This window comes from Gossypium hirsutum, chromosome A06, assembly GCF_007990345.1.
Source record: "Gossypium hirsutum isolate 1008001.06 chromosome A06, Gossypium_hirsutum_v2.1, whole genome shotgun sequence".
Classification (NCBI taxonomy): Eukaryota; Viridiplantae; Streptophyta; class Magnoliopsida; order Malvales; family Malvaceae; genus Gossypium; species Gossypium hirsutum.
The window spans coordinates 31,145,995-31,166,287 of NC_053429.1; the positions used below are offsets into that span (position 1 = coordinate 31,145,995).

Sequence of the window (20,293 nt, forward strand, 5' to 3'; positions counted from 1 at the left end):
GTTGGCAACGTCACCTAAATAAACCGATGTTATCTCAATCTTTCGAGTTCAATGGCAAGGTAAAAAATAGAAATGATGAAGTCCATACTCAGCTTATTGCCACTGAAACCAGAACTAAACCTCCGTAAGATATTTGTGCGGAGATATAGGAATTCTTCTCAATTCTGGATTTTCAGTAGAATATGGTGAAAACTGCAAAAACCAGATCATGTCGGCGAGTGTTGAGTAAAGATATGTATGTGTCTGACACGGTTATACGTAATCGACTAAGAATACTTACATATAACTTGAGCCGATGCAAGAATGGTGATGCCTTGGCAAATGATGCAACCAAATGATAGCAACGTAGCATCCCAAAGGGACCACGGGAAGCATTCAAACATGACAATGTCAGATGTTTTAAATTGCAAAGTAAAGGGACCCTGTTGGATCCTCGTATTCCTTGTAAAATTAAACCAAATCCAGTGGTGAGAAACTTTCCAAGAGACAATGAAACTGCGTTTGGAGATGGTTCCACTCACCTCAAAAGACCCAACATCCATCATCAAATACTCCAACTGAGAAAGGTAATCACCAAATTGGCCAAAAACAAAATGTTTCCCTTGTATATAAGGTAAACCCAAAGTATTTTTAGCTGGATATTCATCCACTCCAAAATTTAAACACGTGCAAACAACATTTATCAGTTATTTAGCATCCTTAACAAAAATATATATCCTAGACCCTCGGTACTTAAATGAAACAAGATTTGGAGCAAAAATTACAATATTCTCCAAATCAGAACAATTATATATCTCCAAGTAATTCAACTTCATGTGAGGAACAGAATGCTTTACATTCACCAGCCGGCTGCTCTCAAGCAAATGTAGGCACTCAAGAGATGTGCAGCTTGATAAAATTGTGTCAAACTGATCATCCGTAGCATCTACAAATTTCAGGAGGAGCTCTCTAAGAGACTTGAAACGATTTTGGACATTCAAAGAGGATGTAGGAATGGAGAAAACACAATCCGGCTGCACTAAGTAAGGCTCCAAGCCCTTTGTTTTATCGAAGAGTTTGAGTGGGAGGGACTAACTCTTGACGTGGGATCCGATAGGATATAAATAGCGTGAGAAGTTTAATTCAAGCTTAGAAACCCCAGTGGCAATTGCAAAGGCAACCAAAGATCCATATCACCTTTAGAACTTCCTAGTAGGGGAAAATGCATGCCAAACTCTTGCAGCTGTTGACCCTTGCGAAACCTTAGCACTTGGTTGACCATTTGAATGTATCTATCGATGTGAACTCCAAGTATTGGACAGCGACACTGTTTTTTGTTGCCTTCGTCATCATTACGAGGCAAGACTTCATCATATCTAAAATTAAGGCTAGGGAGGTAAGTCCATAACTATCGCCATCTTTGAAAAAGGATGCTGGTGGCAACCACTTCCTTGAATGTCAAGAGTGAAAATGGTTAAAAGGGTATCATCTGGCAATGCACTAATCTTATCTTTCATTGACATCCTTTTGCAGCCCTGATTGATTGTTGATACATTTCAGTATGGATTTGGGAAAACCACTTGCTAGTAGAAATCAAACATATACTTACAAGAAAAGAAATCATATAAAATGAATAAAATCTATTAGATTACCATGAAACTCTTATTACTGATGGAGATGGTGGAATGTTAGAACAAATAACTGCTCATGTGGGTTCATTTTTCTACAAAGGAAGTGTAGTACAGAGACTAGAAGATGTAAGTTCCTTTTTCTACGAAGGAAGTGCAGCACAAAGACTAGAAGATGGAAGCATTAGAATAGGGGCGGGAAATATGTTTAACCTACGTCATTCGGACTCTGGTGCTTGGAGGGTCAGCAGTCCAATACTCAAACTTAAGAATAAAGAAAAGTTAAGAGCAACATTATCCGAAGTTTGGGAAATATCTTCTGTTTTTTTATCGAGTATTCTAAATCTCAAACTTGGAAAATATCTTTAAATTCCCAACTAGCAAGTCAGGTTGCCAGTGCTCAAGTTTTCTAGACCTTTTATCATATATCAGGAGTATTCTAAATCTTATACTTTCAGGAATATTGTTTACTACAGATTAAAGAAAAGCAGCAACAGCAAGACACATAAAACACTTACCTTGGATTTTGGAAATTGAAAAGGATATGGGCGTTCCTTATTCTTCTTCGCCATTAACTAAATCAGCTGTAAGATGAAAACCAAATACACCTTCTCATAATCCCAAACTAAAACCTAAAATTTAAAAATACCATACCTGTGTGTGCTGATTTTGCTTTCTGCCCGTGTGTATTTCGTCCTCCTCTTGTTTGTGTCTTTTTCCTCTTTTTCTTTGTCTGTTCATCTCCTTTTTATAGCCTTCAAAAAAAAAAAAACTGAAATCTTTAAAAGCTTAGATTTTTCTTTTTCTTCAAGCCAAAGTATTTCCATTTATGTGCTAATCTCTTTTAATTTTTTTCTTGCAGATCAAGGCGGCGTTTCTCCATCTGTTTTTTGGGATTGATACAGGGGCTTCGAGAGCAATACTGTTCCGGGAACACCATCAAGTTGATCTTATTAAGTGTTCTTCCTTCCGCTTCCTGTACCAGCTTGGTCCATGTTTCCACAATATTCGGAATGGCAGTTATCACGAGCTTTTCCACCTTGAATGAGATCAGCAGCTAGATGAAACATCAATTCGCAAGGGTGAATAAAACAAAAAAAAAAAAGAGTTTCAAACACAACAGATGCAAAAACGTAAGCAATAATATCTATTAACTGTGAGGATTTTGCAAAGTTAAATTCCTATGGTAAACAACTTGTGCATATAATATTTGAACTAGTGCTACAAAGAGTGTATTAAAGCATATCAATTATGAAGAAGAGAACATACCTCTTCGATGACGTTTACAAGAGATCGACACATTCCTTGCTGCAAGTTGCAATAAGAGGCATGTCTGCAACTGTTACCCCATGTATCCTTCACCAAATAACAGAGAGTAAATCGAAATGCCAATGACAGAAGGTTCAAAATGGATTAGAACATCATTATAAATCGGAAGGTCCAAGACATTTACTTAATAAACTAGGACTAAGTAAAGGCAATGTCCAATAATTGGAGCTCCAATCAAATTTACAAATCTCAGAATGATCACTTCCAAATTGACAATTAGCAACATAGATTAGATGTTGATAATACTATACATGTGGCAAATTGATTTCTTTATATTGAACACGACAAAGATGAATAATCCCTATCAAGGCCCAAGTACTCAAATCCCTTCCTTATGTAAACATGGTATTTATTTAGATATGCTCGAATGACCCCTTCTCGTAATGAAAATGTTTCTTCCTATTTGGTACCGTATGGAATGAACTTCAACTCGATCATATATCATACTTAAAATAACAAGTTTTATTGTTAAAACTTGATCTTATTACATTAAGATAGAAAAAGTGGAAAATGTGGTATAAAATGATCTAATATGATATACCTACTATACTACCTGATTCATGCCTGTTAACAACTGTATTATGAAGAATAACAAAGAAAAATAGAATGAACACGCTTAATCTCTTCTAGTATTATTTGCTTCCCTTTGAACAATACATTAATAGAATTTATACTTGAATGACTAACTGCTGCTAACTACTTGCTAGAAATATTCCAGCCTGTACCTCTAATATTCACCCGGCTTCACCCAGCTTCACAAAAGGTAAGACTTGAAGCAAACTACGAAACCTAGCAAAAGTAGAGACGGATAGTGGTTTTGTGAGAATGTCAGTGACCTGATCACATGCCGGATCCTCGCCGACAACGAGAGAACCATCAGCAACCTTTTCGCGAACAAAAAATAGATCAAGCTCGACATGTTTAAATTTGTGACAACTCTAGCGCAGTAGCGGTCGTTGCTAATCCGGTCTTACACTCCAAATGTAAACATGTCGAGCTTGATCTGTTTTCTGTTCGCGAAAAGGTCGCTGATGGTTCTCTCGTTGATACGAGTCACAAAAGCCCAAATTCTTGAAGGCGAGGCCCAATAAGAAGATTCCAAGCCCAATCAAGAAATCCACCCATACTTAGTTGAAAATCAGGCCAAATTGTCAAAGTGGCCCAAGTTGTAAAGTTTTATTTTTATTTATTTATTTATTTATTTTATTTAGTTTAAATTTTTATATTCAGTCCAAGAGTCCCAAATAAAAGACCCTTGGCCGAATTTCCATATTAAAATAATTAGGAGTTTTTTTTTAGTTTTAGTTTTAGTGTTCTAATTAAATTAGGAAAACATTTGAAAGGCCTATTTATATAGCTTGGCCAGCCACCCTACATTACATTACAATTACATTGAAAATTTCAGATTTGATTTGAGTGAAAATTCTCTTTGAGTTCTTCAAGGATTTTCTCTTGAGTTTTCTTTAGAAGTTGTTTTAACAATCTTTTTGATTGTGGGAGCCATCTTCAACCTTCTTCTTGCCATTGATATTCTTTGGAGGGGAGATTAAAGCCGTTTGAAGGGAGTTGTGAGATCTTTCAAGATTTCAAGGCTTCTTAGGACTTATCTTTTAATTTCTTACTGTCAATTCTTTCTTTATTTCTACTTATGCTGAATCATTATCTAATCTATTTTCTGTTCTTATTGTGTTTTCAGCATGTTTCTATCTTAAGGAATCAGCCCAAAAATCCCCAATTTCTAGGGTTTTTTCATACTCTTTTTGGGTGAAATTAGATTGTCGAAATTTGGGGAAAACTATCTTGGTGTTCAATTGGGCAGAATCACAATCTCCTTGAGGGTTTCAAGAACCCTAACATTTATTTCTATTCTCAATTTGATTCTTTGCTGATTTGGGGATTTTATTTCAGATCTGAAAATTCAAAAATCTAATCTTTTAATTTTCTGTTTCGTTTCAGATCTAATTGTTTAGGGTTTTCGTAGGAGTTTCTCGTGACTTGGCAACTCGATCTTGGTCCGCGCGCAACCCCGTATCATTTGGTATCAGAGCTTGGGCGTTTTGGGTGTTCTTGGTTGATTTCTAAACTGATCTCTATTTTTTTAAATTACAAACAGCAGTTTTACCCAGAAAAATTTTCGAAAAAAATTCATTTGAGTGGGTAAACGTTTTCTGATTGATCTGAAATTTTACATACATATTTTTGGCACTGTTATTGAATATACAAAATATTTCCCGCAAAAAAATAAGTCGAAAAAGTCAAAAAATTGAAAAAAGACGAAATCCAATAAAAAATTAAAAAAATATTTAGCGGGTTGAATTTGGTGCCCAAATTTTCCAGATCAAAAATTAAATATATAAGGACACTCCAGATTTAATTTCGTGATTTTTGGAGATCGGGAACACCTCGAACGAAGTTGTCAAGTTACTCCGCAGTTTTTCGGGTTTTCTGTTTTCAGCAATTTTTATTGATTCTTAGCTGTAGGTTTTCATTTGTTTACCTTTATTCTTCCTTTACGTTATCTAACACCTTCTTGTTTCTTGTGTTAGTAGGATTTAAACGTGTGCACAACTTCTTCCTCGGTGCAACACGAATCAATTGGTGTCTCGTCAGTTTTTGGCATCCTAGTGCAAATTAGGATTCTTTGGTAGTTTGGTTCACACTCTCTAATTGGTTGATATAAACTCTGATAAAGAACTCACAAGATTGAATTCGACCTCATTGAGAATTTGAATTTTCTTTTTGAGTGATTAATGGTGAGGTTTGCTAACTTTTATTTTTGAGTGTTGAGTATTTATTTTTTACAGGTTTTGAAGATGTCTAAAGGTGATAATAATGATGCACTTATGAAAGTCCAACAACAGTTAGATGGACATACTGCTGCAATCACACAAATAAATGCTACACTTCAAGCATTGAATACTACTTTGAATGAGGTACGAGTGAATCAAAAACATCAATATCGAGATCCAATTAAGGAAGATAGGGATAACCAACCCCAAAGGCGCGGCCCTCGACGTGTCACTAGAATGGATGATGATTTTCATGATCGTGGACAATCATCTTTGGCAAAACCAAGGAGCGAGCAGCAACGAGAACATCTCTTTCATACTCGCTGCCATGTACAAGGTAAGCTTTGTAGAGTTATTATTGATGGTGAAAGTTGCTCGAACATAGCCAGCACGACGATGGTGGAAAAGCTTTGCTTAACCACTACCAAGCATCCACAACCTTATCAACTACAAGGGCTTAGCAACGAAGGCCAATTTAGGGTCACTCAACAAGTGCGCATTGCCTTTTCTATCGGTAAGTATCAAGACGAAGTTGTGTGCGACGTAATGCCTATTCAAGCCTGCCATTTGTTGCTAGGAGAACCATGGCAACTGGATCGAAAAGTCACTCACGATGGTCGTACCAATAGGTATTCTTTCAAGCATCAAGGAAAGAAACTTACCTTAGTGCCGCTCACTCCGGAACAAGTCCATGAGGACCAAATCAAACTGAGAAATTCTGTTAAAACAAGTGAGGAAAAAGAAAAAGAGAATGAAAAAGAGCAAAAAGAGATTGAGAGTGAAAAGGAATGTGAAACAGAAAAGAAAATTGAAAAAGAAGTTGAAGAAAGAAGAGAAAATGAGTTAGAAAAAGAAACAAAAGAAAAAGACGAGGAAAGGCTAGTGAGGAATGTTTCCACTAACCAAGATATGAATTTTTCTTGTGTTGCTACTTTTCAGGTTCCCGAAAGATCGAAAGATAACTTTCAACTTCAATACCTCTCAAATGAAAGACGCTTTCATACGATCAACTTAAGCAAAGATGAAATCACACTACATGATCCCGAAGGTAAGCGAGGTAAGGAAATTTTAGAAACCGAGTCCAGTGCAGATTTGAAAATTATTGATAAAACTTTTGGTGACTTAGTTCTTAAAAGATCCCATCATTTTGATCCGATTAATTGTTACTCTTCGATTGTGGTTGATAAAGTCATTACGAAAAGAAGCGTGATTTGTTATTCTCTTGATTTACCTTGTGTAAAATCCTCGAATTCGTCCAAATCTGTTTTGGAGAATAAGGTAACGAAATTTTCCAAATTTGTTTTCAATTTATATTCGTGCCTTAAACAGTTTATGTGGTTGTACATGAAGTTTGAGTTCCATTTGACAAAGGTTAACTCAACAACGGAGATTCGACTACACTATGCCCCCGATGAGCGAAGGTTTGTTTTAAATGAAAAGGTAAAATCGACCCTTATTCTTCTCCTTATCGAGGTAAGATGCTTGAAACCTTTGAAACACTTTTGTACTCCTCGAATAGTGATAAAGATCGTGTTGATGAACACTTAGATCGAAACGTGCTTGACTGTCCTATTTTATTTATTGATGATCTATCTGTTTTGATGGTTGATAAAAAGATTCTTGTTTTTGATAATGCATGTGTGAGTGAATCTATAGACCGTCGATTAATGCATGGTATGATTATGCAACTCTATGAACCATGTGAATCTTTTCAAATACCTACTTGTGACGATTATGTTTACCATTTGATTTATTACTCGCAATTTATTCATGGTTTGTGGGAACAATGTGAGACGACTGAATGCCTTAAAACATGTCCATCTTTGTTTCAAATATTTGACGAGGCAGTGGTGAGTAAATTAGATTGTTTGCATGGTAATCTGAATCTGTCCATTCACTTGCGTTATACCTGTTCTATTATGCTTATAATTGGACTACAAGCTTGTTTGTGTTGCTATTTACTATTTCATGGCTATTCTTTTCAGTGGACTCAATTGCCATTACTCCCGTTCGATAGAGGAAAGTCGAGTTCATTTGATTTTTCAGATTCGAGGACGAATCTTTTTGAGGAAGGGGGGAATGATACGAGTCACAAAAGCCCAAATTCTTGAAGGCGAGGCCCAATAAGAAGATTCCAAGCCCAATCAAGAAATCCACCCATACTTAGTTGAAAATCAGGCCAAATTGTCAAAGTGGCCCAAGTTGTAAAGTTTTATTTTTATTTATTTATTTATTTATTTTATTTAGTTTAAATTTTTATATTCAGTCCAAGAGTCCCAAATAAAAGACCCTTGGCCGAATTTCCATATTAAAATAATTAGGAGTTTTTTTTTAGTTTTAGTTTTAGTGTTCTAATTAAATTAGGAAAACATTTGAAAGGCCTATTTATATAGCTTGGCCAGCCACCCTACATTACATTACAATTACATTGAAAATTTCAGATTTGATTTGAGTGAAAATTCTCTTTGAGTTCTTCAAGGATTTTCTCTTGAGTTTTCTTTAGAAGTTGTTTTAACAATCTTTTTGATTGTGGGAGCCATCTTCAACCTTCTTCTTGCCATTGATATTCTTTGGAGGGGAGATTAAAGCCGTTTGAAGGGAGTTGTGAGATCTTTCAAGATTTCAAGGCTTCTTAGGACTTATCTTTTAATTTCTTACTGTCAATTCTTTCTTTATTTCTACTTATGCTGAATCATTATCTAATCTATTTTCTGTTCTTATTGTGTTTTCAGCATGTTTCTATCTTAAGGAATCAGCCCAAAAATCCCCAATTTCTAGGGTTTTTTCATACTCTTTTTGGGTGAAATTAGATTGTCGAAATTTGGGGAAAACTATCTTGGTGTTCAATTGGGCAGAATCACAATCTCCTTGAGGGTTTCAAGAACCCTAACATTTATTTCTATTCTCAATTTGATTCTTTGCTGATTTGGGGATTTTATTTCAGATCTGAAAATTCAAAAATCTAATCTTTTAATTTTCTGTTTCGTTTCAGATCTAATTGTTTAGGGTTTTCGTAGGAGTTTCTCGTGACTTGGCAACTCGATCTTGGTCCGCGCGCAACCCCGTATCACTCGTTGTCGGCGAGGTTCCGGCATGTGATCAAGTCGCTAACATTCCCAGAAAACCACTATCCGTCTCTACTTTTGCTAGGTTTCGTAGTTTGCTTCAAGTCTTACCTCTTGAGAAGCTGGGTGAAGCAGGGTGAATATTAGAATATAGACTCTGTTAGTCTGTTACCATTTTGTTATACAAGCTAGAATATTTGTAGCACGTAGTTAGCAGCAGTTAGTCATTCAAGTATAAATTCTATTCACGTATTGTTCAAAGGGAAGCAAATAATACCATAAGAGATTAAACGTGTTGATTCTATTTTTCTATTTTTCTTTGTTATTCTTCATAATACAGTTGTTAACAATGCCCACATCTTCTTTCTCCAAGACCAGAGAGTAAAATCCCGAAAAATTCAAGCGTGCAAATTCTGACCTCATCATTTTAAAAACAGAAGCACGTGAATCCTTCAAATTACAAAATGGAAAGATTTACGAGCAAGAGACAGGTCAAGAACTAGATGACATTAAAAAGAAACTAACCCAAATTACTCATTTTTCTACAAAATATACCATCAACATGAAGCGAACAAAAATAATTAATATTCAAGGAGAATGACAAAATGTGTGTCTACATGTAAAAGCCAGACCCAGAACATTGAAGATAATGACAAATAGGGAATTAATACAAAAAAAAAAAAACCGGGTGTCTCACCCCCAATTGTACATGAGATGGGACATCATGTCGACACCTGTTCTCGGATCAACCATAGACGGAAAGCATTCTTCCATGATAGACAGAGCAACTGCCAGATTTGAGTTGCATTCTGCCTTCAGGGCCAGGAAAGAATTTTCTCATCTTCATGAATACATCTAAGAAGTGTCCAAGAAAAGCCATTAGAGAGGTGATTAATCATCCCGAGACGAGAACTAAGACCCGAGTGCAGCTGCAAATACCGGTGAAACTTGCGTCAGAACATAGAAAGCAGATAACGTGGAGAACACCAAGCTACAGAAGGCAAGGCATGTAGCTAAATAAAATTACCGAGGCAAAGACTTGAACTTATGCCAAATTTAATTTTTTTTTGTTTTTTGGATTTTTTTGAAATAATTAAAAATTATTTAAAAAGAAAACCAAATTTATTTAAAATTTTAATTTTATTTAAAAACAATCTCTAATTACTACATTTTTTGTTTTAGACCAAAGATTCATATCCACGTATTCACTCAAAATTCAAGTATTCAATTAAATTTCAACGCGTAGGTGGAAGTTAAACCAAACGAACTAGGATTGAGTTCGCGGTCGGCTCATCTCATCACATCGCCAAGTTTAGAAGTAAGCATGTTACTAAATTTTAGTTTAATTTGTATGTACATAGGCTATATGGTATGGAATTAGGTATGTTGGACTAAAATGCAAACTTTGTAAATTTAGTCAATTTTGAGAGTTTAATCAAAATCCTTCAAATACTTGAATTAAGTTTAAATTGTTGATATCATAATTGATTTACATGCTTCAAATGGTGAATTGGTTGAATATGTTGAAGGAATTGATGTGCAGGGATTTAAATGAATAAAGTTTGGAAGTTGACAATTTCCACTACATCTCAAACAACAAAATAAGGTTTTGGTATCAATACCATAACCTATGTACCGATACCTAGTGGCAAGTGTCAGTACTCCAACCTTAGTATCAATACTAATGAATTCTATCTGAATCTTCTAAAGTTACAGAAACTCAAATTGGTATCAATACCTTACTAGAGTATCGATACTCTGGTATTGGTATCGATACCCATTCAGTGGCATCAGTACAACTGAATTTATCACATAATTTTTTAGATTTTGAAGCCAAAATCAGTATTGATAATAGGGGTATCGATACTAGGAGCATGGTATCAGTACCCTATACTTAGTACCGATACTTGACCCTTGTGTTTCACAAGTACGTTATTTTAATTACAAGAATGAATGTAAAATTTGTCCAGACTTGTCTTGAATTGTGACACTTATAAAGTTATGATATTTAAATCAAAATATTCAGTGTACCATACTTTAATTAATAATGGGACTAAGGGGTTTGTACTCTAACAAATAATGTGGCATTTCTATATTAGATCCGATAGCCAGGTCAAGTATAGGGGTATAACATTCGCATTATGCCTCGGAGCCTAGTACAATACTATATGAGGTTAGGAAATAGTAGGGAATTTCACAAAATAGGAATTTTGAGTGATAAATTAGGAAGTAATTAGAGTCAATAGAAATTAGAAAAATATTTCTTAGATAGGAAAATTTTATTTGAGACAATGATTAAATTGTAATAGAAGAGAAAATATTGAGACAAAAGTAGGAAATTAAAAGTTAGAAGAATGTATTGAATTAGTTGGAGCCAAGAAAAGACCAAGAAGAAATTTACCAAATAAAATGTGATTTATGCTTGATATTGTAGGAAAGGTGAAGGATAAAATGGAAACTAATTAGATAAGATATTTTGAGACATAATGATTAGGTGTCAAAGTGTAAAGATTTATAGTTTGAGAACTTAATAACAATTTGACCATTTCTTAAATGGTGAGATATTTTTGAAGAATTATGTAGAAATATGGAGAAAAGATTAATAACTCTCATCCTTGCTTACGAAGCCAAACCGTTACCCCCATTTTTCTACCATTTTCAACTTTCACTTTTATTCTAAATAAATCCTTCCAGCAATTTTGAACCTTTCCAAGCTTAAACCTTCAAGTTTCTGTAACGCCCCGTATCCGAGACCATCGCCGGAGTCGAACACGAGGTGTTAACGGGCTTAATTCATTACTTAAACAGCTCAAACAATTTATTTTTGAAACTTCCAGAGAAGTTGGCAATCTGAGTCACAGTCGCTTAAAAATTCATATCTCGAGTTACGAAACTCAAAATCCAATTCCGTAAATTTTTCCTGAAACTAGACTCATATATGTATCAACTAATTTTTTTCTAGAATTTTTGGTCAGGCCAACTGGTACAGTTTATTAGTTAAAGTCTCCCCTGTTTCAGGGTTCGACTGTTCTGACCTCTATATATTACGAATCAGATATCTCTCTGTATAGAATTTCAATGACTATGAAGTTTGTTTCTCTTAAAACTAGACTCAATAAGGAATCTGTAAATATAAAGAATGACTTCTAATTATGTTTTTAAAATTTATGATGAATTTTTAAAGTCAAAACAGGGGATCCAGAAATCGCTCTGGCCCTGTTTCACAAAAATTTAAATATCTCATAAAATATATCTCATTTACCTATTTTGTTTCTTCCATTAGAAAATAGACATAATAATATTTGATTTCGTAACTTATTCATCATTTAATTCCATTTCTACTATTTTTAGTGATTTTTCAAATTCACGTCACTGCCACTGTCTGATTCTGTTTTGTGCTAATTTCACATTTTTCGTGATTTCCATGGAATAACTAGCATTTAGGCATACATAACACCAAACATGTCTTTGATTAGCCATTCCAACAGCTAATCATTATCAAGCATTTACATACCAATCATTAGCCATATCATAAGATCATACACACAAAATGGCTACGATGCTATGCATGCCATACTCAAAATGAAACGTCTAGCTATACCAAAATAATCCTCGTGATAGTGTGCCCGGACCTCTGACGTACTTTACGATCCCCGAGTTGGCTTGACAAAACTATAAAAAGAAGGAAAATAAAGGGGTAAGCATTAAGCTTAGTAAGTTTGCATGCAAATAAATAACAACATTCATAAGAACTATCTTACTACTTGGCATGATACTACATAATGCAACTTCATTAATTGTCATAGACATATTTTAAACTTCTTCACTTACTCACTTACTTAAATACTTACTTACTTAATCAAATTTATTAATACATTTTACTTACCATTTTCCTTATCAAGCATACATGAACATTATGTACTTACCTTTACTCTTCTAGCATGAACTTGTCTTACCTTTTTAGTATAACTCATCTTACCTTACCTTACCTTGATATTCTCTTTAAATTTTCCCGTTGAACCACTTGGAATACTAAGGATACGCGGGTACCTTATCATTGCCATGACTTGTCATGGTCTTACGTGGTATCCTTTTGAAACTTACCATTGCCATGTCTTGACATGGTCTTACATGGTATCCTTGCCTTATGAACTCACCAATGCCATGCCTTGGCATGGTCTTACATGGGACCTTTGCCTTATAGTAACTTATCAATGCCATGTCTTGACATGGTCTTACATGATTTCCTTGCCTTAGAGACCTTACCAACTGCCATGCCTTGGCATGGTCTTACATGGTATCCTTGAACCCTAATGTCATGACATTTGTATCCTACACATTCCTAAGGTTCAACTGGGACTTTCTGAAATTTCTTCTCCGTCAATTCATGCTTGAGTCTTCTTTGAATAATTTCATAAAATAAATATACACATGCTGGAAATTAACAAATTAACATAAAATAATAGAATATTGCATTTATTTACCGCAAACTTACCTCGAAACAAAATACGATCAACTATATCGATTTAGTCCACTATCTTTTTCTTTCCCCGGTCTAACTCCGGATTTTGTTCTTCTTGATCTATAATAAAAAATTTAGCTTATTTAATACTCATATTTATTAAAGCAGCCCTTGACCCAAACTTTGGGAAAATTACTTTTTTGCCCCTAAACTTTCACATATTTGCACTTTTACCCCAAGCCTCGTAAATTAAACTTCATCCTATTTTCTTATGTTTTATGACATGCTGATCATTTTTCCCTTCTATGACAACATCAAATTCACACTCTAACATGTACTTATGACTATTAGGTATTTTTACTGATTAAGCCCTTTTACTCGTTTTCACTTAAAATTGAGTAGCACAAGTTGTCTAACATAATTTAAAACCTAATATTATATCATAAAACACCAAAATAAACAAATTTCACCTATGGGTATTTTTCCAAATATGAACCCTAGGTTGAATTATTGCTAGAATAAGCTTAATCAAGTTATCGGGACTCCAAAAACGTAAAGATCATTAAAAACGGGGCTTGGAATCACTTACTATGGAGCTTGAAAGTTTGAAACAAACCCTATCTATGGAGAACCCTTGAAATTTCGTCCTAATGAAGAAGATGGACAAAAATTGGCTTTTAATTTTGTTTTTAATTCATTTTAATAACTAAATGACCAAAATGCCCTTACTACTAAACTTTCCAAAAATTCCATCGATGTCCAATTTTTGTCCATAGACTTAGAAATTGGTCAAATTGCTATTTAAGACCTCCTCATTAATATTCCAAAGCAATTTCATACTAAAAACTTCTAGAATGCAAGTTTTGCAAATTATTCGATTTAGTCCCTAATCTCAACTTAAGCACTTTATGCATAGAATTTCATCACGAAATTTTCACACAATCATGGAATCATATCATGAACCTCAAAATAATAATAAAATAAATTTTCTACTTCAGATTTGTAGTTTCGTAACCACTGTTCCGTTTAGGCCCTATTTCGGGATGTTACATTTCTCCCCCCCTTTAGGGATTTTCGTCCCCGAAAATCTTACCTGTGAAGAGATTTGGGTACTGATTTCGCATAGCCTCTTCGGGCTCCCATGTAGCCTCGTCTACCCCATGTCTATTCCATAGTACTTTCACAAGTGCAATACTTTTGTTCCTTAATTGCTTTACCTCTCGAGCTAGAATCTTTACCGGTTCTTCACCGTAAGTCATGTCTGGCTGAATCTCAACCTCTGTCTGAGAAATTACATGTGACAAATCTGAATGATAACGACGTAGCATAGACACATGAAATACATTATGAATCTTCTCTAACTCAATCAGAAAAGCTAACCGATATGCTAATGGTCCGACTCTCTCAATCACTTCAAACGGTCCAATAAAACGTGGACTTAGTTTGCCTTTCTTGCCAAATCTGAGAACTTTCTTCCACGGGGATACTTTCAAAAACACTTTGTCACCAACTTGATACTCAATCTCTTTTCTCTTCAAATCCGCATACGACTTTTGTCTGTCTGAAGCTGCTTTCAAGCAATCTCTGATGATTTTTACTTTTTCTTCTGTTTCCTTAACTAGATCAACCCCGTAAATCTGATTTTCCTTAAGCTCTGTCTAATACAAAGGTGTACGACATTTATGTCCATACAAAGCTTCATAAGGTGCCATCTTCAAACTCGACTGATAACTATTATTGTAGGCAAACTCTACTAATGGTAAATATTTTTCCCAACTGCCTTGAAATTCCAGTACACAACATCTAAGCATATCTTCAAGTACCTGAATAACTCTCTCTGACTGACCGTCGATTTGAGGATGGAAAGCTGTACTAAAACTCAACTTAGTGCCCAAAGCCTCCTGTAATTTCTTCCAAAACCGTGAAGTAAATCTTGGATCTCTGTCTGAAATGATCGATAATGGTACCCCGTGTAGTCTGACTATCTTTGAAATATACAATTCGGCCAACTTGTCAAGTGAATAATCCATACGAACTGGAATAAAATGAGCCGACTTCGTTAACTTATCAATCACAACCCATATTGCATCTTTCTTTCTTGGTGTCAACGGCAATCCTGTCACAAAATCCATAGTAACTCGATCCCATTTCCACTCAGGGACTAGCACAGGCTACAATAAACTTGAAGGTACTTTATGTTCGGCCTTTACCTACTGACAGATCAAGCATCTAGAAACAAACTCTGAAATGTCCCTTTTCATTCCTACCCACCAGTACATTTTCTTCAAATAATTATACATCTTTGTACTACCTGGATGAATAGACAAAGAACTACTATGTGCTTCCTGTAAGATCTTTTGAATAAGCTCATCATTCTTCGGTACGCATACCCTGTCTCGGAACATCAAACAACCGTCAGAACTGATTTGAAAACCTGACTTTATATCCGAACCACACTGATCTCTTTTGGCTAACAACTCACTGTCATTTTTCTGAGCTTCACAAATTTCTTCAAGAAACATCGGTTTAGCTCTCAACTCAGCTAAGATAAAACCATCATCTGATAAGGCTAGACTAGTGTTCAAAGCTCTTAATGCAAATAAAGATTTCTTACTCAAAGCATCAGCAACAACATTTGCCTTACCTGGGTGATAATCGATCACTAGCTCATAATCTTTAATCAACTCTAACCATCTTCTTTACCTCAAATTCAAATCTTTTTGAGTCATCAAATATTTCAAACTTTTGTGATCAGTGAATATGTGGCACTTCTCACTGTACAAATGATGTCTCCAAATCTTCAGCGCAAAAACAATGGTAGCTAGCTCTAAATCATGTGTCAGATAGTTCTTCTCATGTGGCTTTAGCTGTCTAGAGGCATAAGCAATTACCTTCCCTTCCTGCATAAGTACACAACCAAGTCCATTCATGGACGCATCACTGTAAATCACAAACTCCTTACCTGGTTCTGGTTGTACTAAAACAGGAGCTTTAGTCAACAATGCTTTTAACTTGTCAAAACTCTGTTGACACTTCTCAGTCCATTCAAACTTGACATCCTTTCACAGCAATCTTGTCAGCGGGGTAGCTATTATGGAAAATCCCTCTACAAATCGTCTATAATATCCGGCAAGACCAAGAAAACTTCTACCTTCTGATATATTTCTAGGAGGCTTCCAATCAACAATGGCTGAAATCTTGCTCGGATTTACCTTAATACCTTCACCTGAGACAATATGTCCAAGAAACCAACTTCTCGTAACCAGAACTCACTTTTGCTAAACTTGGCATACAACTGAATATCTCTCAGAATCTGTAAAACTGTTCTCAAATGCTCTGCATGCTCAGTCTCATCATGAGAATAAATCAAGATATCATCAATAAACACAACTACAAAGTTATCCAAGTACGGTCTGAAAATTCGGTTCATTAAGTCCATGAAAATGGTAGGAGCATTAGTCAAGCCAAATGGCATCACAAGGAACTCATAATGACCATACCTAGTCCAGAAAGTAGTCTTCAGGACATCTGACTCTTTAACTCGTAACTGATAGTATCCAGATCTCAAATCTATCTTGGAGAACATAGTAGCTCCCTTCAATTGATCGAACAGATCATCAATTCTAAGCAATGGATACTTGTTCTTTACTGTTACCTTGTTAAGTTGCCGATAATCTATGCACAATCTCATCGATCCGTCTTTCTTTTTCACAAATAGCACTGGTGCACCCCATGGTGAACTACTAGGTCTTACAAAGCCTTTATCTGTTAATTCCTGCAACTGAGCTTTCAATTCTTTCAATTCCAACGGAGCCATTCTATAAGGAGCAATAGAAATGGGCGTGGTACCTGGAATCAACTCAATACCAAACTCAACTTCTCTAACAGGAGGCAAACCTAGTAGTTCTTCCGGAAACACATCGGGAAACTCACATACCACAGGCACTGATTCAATTTTCAATTTTGGATCTTTAGTGTTCAACACAAAAGCAAGATAAGCTTCATACCCTTTTCTCAAACATTTCTGAGCAGACATAACAGAAATTATGGGAAATGAACTATCTGACTCTTCTGAATTAACCCGAAGAATTTCACCATTTTCACACTTCAACTCAATGAATTTCTTTCCACAATTCACTATCACATCATGTGTAGTCAACCAATCCATACCAAGAATCACATCAAACTCATCAAATGGAAATAGCATGAGATCGACCGGAAAACAGTAGCCTCTAATCATCAAAGGGCAATTTCTACATACTTTATCTACTAATACTTGCTTGTCTAATGGATTCGATACTTTAATCACAAATTCTGTAGATTCTATAGGCATACTTATACTAGGCATCAATTTCATGCAAACATATGAATGGGTTGAAACCGGATCAATCAAAGCAATAACTCTAGTATCATGGAGAGAAAATGTACCCGTAATCACATCGGGGGAGGATGCCTCTTCGCGAGCACGGATAGCATAAGTCCTCGCAGGTACTCTAACATCTGGCCTCACTACTAAATCTCTAGATGCACCTCTATTATTTGCCCCAACTCTCAGATTTCTCAGTGGTCTGCCTCTGACAGGAGCTTTTCCTGATCTTACATTCGGTATTGCTTCCCTTTTAATCATCTCGGGACACTCCCGAATAAAATGGTCTGGTGCACCACATCAGAAACAACCTGTCTAAGTTGCTCGACATTGACCTGGGTGACGTCGACCACATCGGGGACACTCTGGTCTATCAGGCTGAACACTGCCAACACTTGCAATCGAAGTGGTCTGAGCTTTCAGACTCATAAATCTTCTGCCTCTGTTTCGGCTAGAATATCCAGCTGAAAAATTAGATCTAGTGGAGAACTCTCTAGGCCTCTTGGATGTAGACTGAAATGACTTGCTCAGTAGTCTTTCTTCGTGTCTTGCATCTCAATTTCAACTTTGCTCTTTCTTTTTAACAGCTCCTCTGCCTTACAGGCTCTCTCAAATAGGATAACAAACTCTTTTATTTCTAGAACACCAACAGACAATCGGATATCATCATTAAGTCCATCCTCAAATCTTTTGCACATGATAGCCTCTGTAGACACACACTCTCGAGCATAATTGCTGAGTCTAACAAACTCGCGCTCATATTCAGTCACTGTCATATTGCCCTGTTTCAACTCTAGAAACTCTTTTATTTTCTGGTCAACAAACCTCTGACTGATGTACTTTTTACGGAATTCCTCCTGAAAGAAGTCCCAAGTGACTCTCTCTTTCGGTACAACTGATACTAGTGTCTTCCACCAATGGTAGGCTGAATCTCTAAGGAGTGATACAACACATTTCATACATTCCTCAGGTGTGCAGGATAACTCATCAAAGACTCTGATAGTATTCTCGAGCCAAAATTCTACCTTTTCTGCATCATCATCTTTTGTAGCTCGAAAATCTTCGGCTCCTTGTTTTTTGATTTTATCAACTGGTGGTTTTTCTCTTATAACCGTACCTGTGATTGGGGGAGCTACATGGGTGGTCTGATGATCATGAGGGGTGGAGGTCTAACATCTGGATTCGTTCGAACGAACTCGGCAAACCATTCATTCATAGCTTGGTAGAAGTCTTCTCGAGCCCCTCCTCCCTGACTAACTGTAACGGGCCTTTCACTACTATTTGGTGGCACTGTCCCTTCTGCGGAAGCGGGCACGTTACTCTGTACATCATCTGCACCAGCTTGTTCGGGATCCATAACTATAAAAGAAAACATTTTAAAATTGTCAGGAGTCGTCACACTATCAACACATAAGTATGGCATGTATAGCTAGACTCTTACTCATACTAAATATTCTGAGAACCGACTAAACCTTTGCTCTGATACCAATAAAATGTAATGCCCCGAATCCGAGACCATCTCCGGAGTCGAACACGAGGTGTTAACGGACTTAATTCATTACTTAAACAGCTCAAACAATTTATTTTTAAAACTTCCAGAGAAGCTGGCAATTTGCGTCACAGTCGCTTAAAAATTCATATCTCGAGTTACGAAACTCGAAATCCAATTCCGTAAATTTTCTCTGAAACTAGACTCATATATCTATCAAATAATTTTTCTAGAATTTTTGGTCAGGCAAACTGGTATAGTTTATTAGTTAAAGTCTCCCCTGTTTCAGGGTTTGACTGCTCTGACCTCTGTATATTACGAATCAGATATCTCTCTGTATAGAATTTCAATGACTATGAAGTTTGTTTCCTTAAAACTAGACTCAATACGAAATCTGTACATATAAAGAATGACTTCTAATTATTTTTGTACAATTTATGATGAATTTTTAAAGTCAGAATAGGGGATCCAGAAATGGCTCTGGCCCTGTTTCACAAAAAATTAAATATCTCATAAAATATATCTCATTTACCTATTTTGTTTCTTCCATTAGAAAATAAACATAATAATATTTGATTTCATAACTTATTCATCATTTAATTCCATTTCTACTATTTTTAGTGATTTTTCAAATTCATGTCACTGCTACTGTCTGATTCTATTTTGTGTTAATTTCACCTTTTTCATGATTTCCATGGAATAACTAGCATTTAGGCATACATAACACCAAACATGTCTTTGATTACCCATTCCAACAGCTAATCATTATCAAGCATTTACATACCAATCATTAGCCATATCATAAGATCATACACACAAAATGGCTACGATGCTATGCATGCCATACTCAAAATGAAACGTCTAGCTATACCAAAATAATCCTCGTGATAGTGTGCTCAGACCTCCGATGTAGTTTACGGTCCTCGAGTTAGCTTGAAAAAACTATAAAAAGAAGGAAAATAAAGGGGGTAAACATTAAGCTTAGTAAGTTTGCATGCAAATAAATAACAACATTCATAAGAACTATCTTACTACTTGGCATGATACTACATAATGCAACTTCATTAATTGTCATAGACATATTTTAAACTTCTTCACTTACTCACTTACTTAAATACTTACTTACTTAATCAAATTTATTAATACATTTTACTTACCTTTTTCCTTATCAAGCATACATGAACAT

The 20,293-nt window shown here is 35.6% G+C and overlaps 1 long non-coding RNA gene across 3 annotated transcripts; it reads right to left on the reverse strand.

Moving 5' to 3' along the window:
* Positions 1-609: 609 nt before the first annotated feature.
* On the reverse strand, positions 610-9,779 carry LOC107961662 (uncharacterized). 3 transcript variants are annotated; one of them, XR_005928693.1, is made up of 4 exons: positions 9,488-9,779; positions 2,877-2,963; positions 2,126-2,664; positions 610-1,514 (listed from the first exon to the last, which is right to left on the reverse strand). It is a non-coding gene; the product is annotated as an uncharacterized lncRNA (long non-coding RNA). The 3 variants fall into 3 exon arrangements; XR_005928694.1 differs by lacking the exon at positions 9,488-9,779 and having other exon boundaries at positions 2,126-2,191; positions 2,262-2,664; positions 2,877-3,054; XR_005928692.1 differs by lacking the exon at positions 9,488-9,779 and having other exon boundaries at positions 2,877-3,054.
* Positions 9,780-20,293: the final 10,514 nt, after the last annotated feature.